At 40.6% G+C, this 3930-nt stretch overlaps 1 non-coding gene across 1 annotated transcript; it reads left to right on the plus strand.

Moving 5' to 3' along the window:
- The first annotated feature begins 3548 nt into the window (after window positions 1–3548).
- Window positions 3549–3655, plus strand: LOC112998054 (small nucleolar RNA R71). Its single transcript, XR_003263076.1, has one exon. It is a non-coding gene; the product is annotated as a small nucleolar RNA R71 (small nucleolar RNA).
- Window positions 3656–3930: the final 275 nt, after the last annotated feature.

The following is a 3930-nucleotide window of genomic DNA, read 5'->3' on the forward strand; positions in this document are numbered from 1 at the left end:
TTCGCATCAGATCCACGTTCGATCCGACTCAAATGATCAGCAACTAAATTTTGTGCTCCGCTCCTATCACGGATCTCCAAGTCAAACTCTTGGAGCCAGAGCATCCATCGGATCAACCTAGGCTTAGAATCAGCCTTCTTCAACAAGTACTTTAGAGTTGCATGGTCAGTATAAACAATAATGTGGGTACCAAGCAAATAAGATCAAAATTTTTCAAGAGCAAAAACTATGGCTAGAAGCTCTTTCTCAGTAGTAGTATAATTCGCTTGGGCAACATTTAAAGTCCTAGAAGCATAATAGATCACCCTGGGCAATTTATCAATTTTCTGAGCAAGGACAGCCCCCAATGCATAATTTGATGCATCACACATAAGCTCAAAAGGGGCTGTCCAGTCGGGTGCTTGGATGATGGGGGTGGTAGTCAGCGTTCTTTTGAGGCAATCAAAAGCCTCTTTGCATTTGTCATTAAAGTCAAACTCCACCTCCTTTTGCAACAAGTTGGATAGTGGAAGGGACACTTTGCTAAAATCTCTTATAAAGCGCCTGTAGAATCCTGCATGACCAAGAAAAGATCGCACCTCTCACACACAAGAGGGGTAAGGAAATTGTGAAATAATAGAAATTTTTGCAGGATCTACTTCAATACCCTTATTGGAAATAATGTGGCCTAAAACTATACCTTGCTCAACCATAAAATGACATTTTTCAAAATTTAGAACAAGATTAGTTTCGATGCATCTATTCAAAACTTTTTCCAAACTATCCAAACAACTATCAAAAGAGGATCCATATACAGTGAAATCATCCATAAACACCTCTATGCAATTTTCTAAGAAATCACTGAAAATACTAATCATGCACCGCTGGAAGGTACCAGGGGCATTGCACAGGCTAAAAGGCATCCTCCTATAGGCAAAAGTGCCGAAGGGGTAGGTGAATGTGGTCTTTTCCTGATCCTCAAGAGCAATAGTAATTTGCATATAACCAGAAAAACCATCAAGGAAACAGTAGTGAGATTTACCTGCCAGGCGTTCAAGCATCTGGTCAATGAATGGCAGGGGAAAATAGTCCTTTTTGGTAACCTGGTTCAGCCTCCTATTGTCGATGCAGACTCTCCAACTGTTCTGCACCCGAGTATGAATCAACTTCTCCTTCTCATTTTTAATCACTGTGAGGCCGATTTTCTTCGGGACTACCTGGATGGGACTCACCCATTGGTTGTTGGAGATAGGATAAATGATTCCAGCTTGCAATAGATTGGTTATCTCCTTCTTCACTACATCAAGAATCACCGGGTTGAGTCTTCTCTATGGTTGTCTTACTGGTTTAGCTCCATCCTCTAAATTTATTCAATGCATACATGTGGATGGGCTAATAGCAGGAATGTCCACCAGGGTCCAACCTATAGCCCTCTTAGGCTTCTTGAGAACAGACAACAACTTCTCCTCTTGCTCATCAGCAAGGGAGGCAGATATAATTACTAGAAAACTTTTGTTATCATCCAAGTAAGCGTATTTTAAATTTGATGGCAGAGGCTTCAATTCTGGTGTGGCCGGCTGGATAGTTGTTGAAGGAGATGGTTTCTCAGCCTGTACATCATAAAGAAAGTCAGAGGTATGTGTACTTCCTGAAACATGGTTAGTCCTATCTGACTCTATAAAATCAATCTCGAGAGGTAAAACACCACCACCACCAAACATGCAATCAATATCAATTTCAGATTCACTCTTAGCATCAAATTTTGACATATGATCAAGTACAATTTCAGACTCAATGCATGAAGAGTAAGAGGCATGCAGATTAGAATAAAGATCAGTCATGTATTCATCAACAACATGGTCAATTATTTCAGCATGAAATATAGAAAGATCTTCAGATGGGTGTTTCATAGCATCCAGAATATTAAAATGAACAGTTATATCACCAAACTCCATGGATAGTGTGCCTGCATATACATCTATCTTAGTTCTAGCAGTTTTCATAAAGGGTCTGCCTAGAATGATGAGAACTGATCCTTGAGAAAATCCATCCTCCATATTCAAAATATAAAAATCAACAGGGAAAATCAGTTCACCAACTCTAACTAAGACATATTCTATGAAACCAACAGGATAGGCAACACTTCTATTAGCTAAATGAATTACCACATCAGTTGATTGCAGGGGACCTAGAGATAGAGAATTAAAAATAGACAGAGGCATAACACTAACAGAAGCTCCTAAATCTAGCATGGCATTGCCAAACTTACTATTCCCTATGATACAAGGTATGCTGAATGTACCTGGATCTTTACATTTTTCAGGAATTTGGGGGATAGATTTACCAATCAATGCGGAGACATTTCTGCCCATGCTAATTCGTTCACTTCCTTTAAGCTTTCGCTTATTAGTGCACAACTCCTTCAAGAATTTAGCATATCTTGGAATTTGCTTTATTGCATCTAGCAGAGGTATGTTTACCTCTACTTTTCTAAATGTTTCCAAGATCTCTTTCTCTGCCTCTTCCATTTTTTTGTTGGGAACTGCTCTTGGAGGGAATGGAAGTGGGATGTGCTGCTTCTGCAAATCAGAATTACTAGTGGAAGATTCAACTGCACAAAAATTGTTAGGTAAATTTTTGTCATCACCTTTTTCTGTAGTAGAGTGAAGTTGGGCAGGTTCATTTGTAGATGAGAAAGGTGCTACGGGTTGAGGTCCTTGACACTGCTTTACCGACCTCAATGAAATGGCATTGACATTTTTGGGATTTTGGACAGATTGAGAAGGCAGCTTGTCAGAATTCTGGGACTGTTGTTGATTTAATTGTGTAGCCAATTGTCCCATCTGATTAGTTAAGCTCTGAATGGAGGCTCTGGTCTCTTGTTGAAACTGCATGTTTTGTATAGTCATTTGCCTCACGAGTTCTTCGAGGGAAGGTTGCGGAGGAGCCTCAACTGTTTGCTGTTTCTGGGGCTGTTGCTGTTGTTGGATTGGTGGAGGAATGTATGGTATGCTTGAGCCAGCAGCATTTTGGAAGGAAGGAGCAAGTTTTTGTTGATGTTGTTGAGGGCTAGACCATCTGAGATTAGGGTGATTCCTCTATCCAGGATTGTATCTGTTGCTGGAGAGGTCATAATTGTTTTGCTGTGGTTGATTTTGCTTCTGAGGTTGAGGAGGTCTATTGTAAATGTTTGCAGCATAAGCTTCAGGCTGCTCAATTGTTCCAGGTTGCTGCATGGAAGGGCAAAGGTCTGTATGGTGGTCAACAGAGGAGCATAAACCACAGACTCTTGCGACAGGTACATATTTATGATTCAAGGCCAGCTGGGTTACCAAGTTAACCAATGCATCTAGTTTGCCTTCAAGCTTCTTAGTTTCAGATGATGCAAATGAGTTTGTAGCTACCTCATGCACTCCTCTAATGACTATAGCATCATTTCTGGCGCTAAACTGCTGGGAGTTGGAAGCCATCTTCTCAATTAAATTTTTGGCTTCAGCTGGAGTCATGTCTCCAAGGGCTCCATATTACTGAGTCTTTCATAAAAATATTGGAGAAGAAGCTGCTTCGAAATCTGATGGTGAGGGCAATTGGCACATAGTTTTTTAAATCTCTCCCAGTATTCATATAGGCTCTCTCCACTGAGTTGTCTAATACCTGAGATATCCTTCCTGATGGCCGTGGTCCTGGAAGCAGGAAATCTTTTTTCTAAGAATACTCTCTTAAGGTCATCCCAGCTCGTGATGGACCTTGGAGCAAGGTAATACAACCAGTCCTTTGCCACTCCCTCTAAAGAATGAGGAAAAGCCTTCAGAAATATGTGATCCTCTTGAACATCTCGGGGTTTCATGGTGGAGCAAAAAATATGAAATTCTTTTAGATGTTTGTGCGGGTCTTCATCTGCAAGGCCATGAAACTTTGGAAGCAAATGGATCAGTCCAGTTTTAAGAACAT

The sequence above is a fragment of the Glycine max genome, chromosome 1, assembly GCF_000004515.6.
Source record: "Glycine max cultivar Williams 82 chromosome 1, Glycine_max_v4.0, whole genome shotgun sequence".
In the NCBI taxonomy this organism is placed as follows: domain Eukaryota; kingdom Viridiplantae; phylum Streptophyta; class Magnoliopsida; order Fabales; family Fabaceae; genus Glycine; species Glycine max.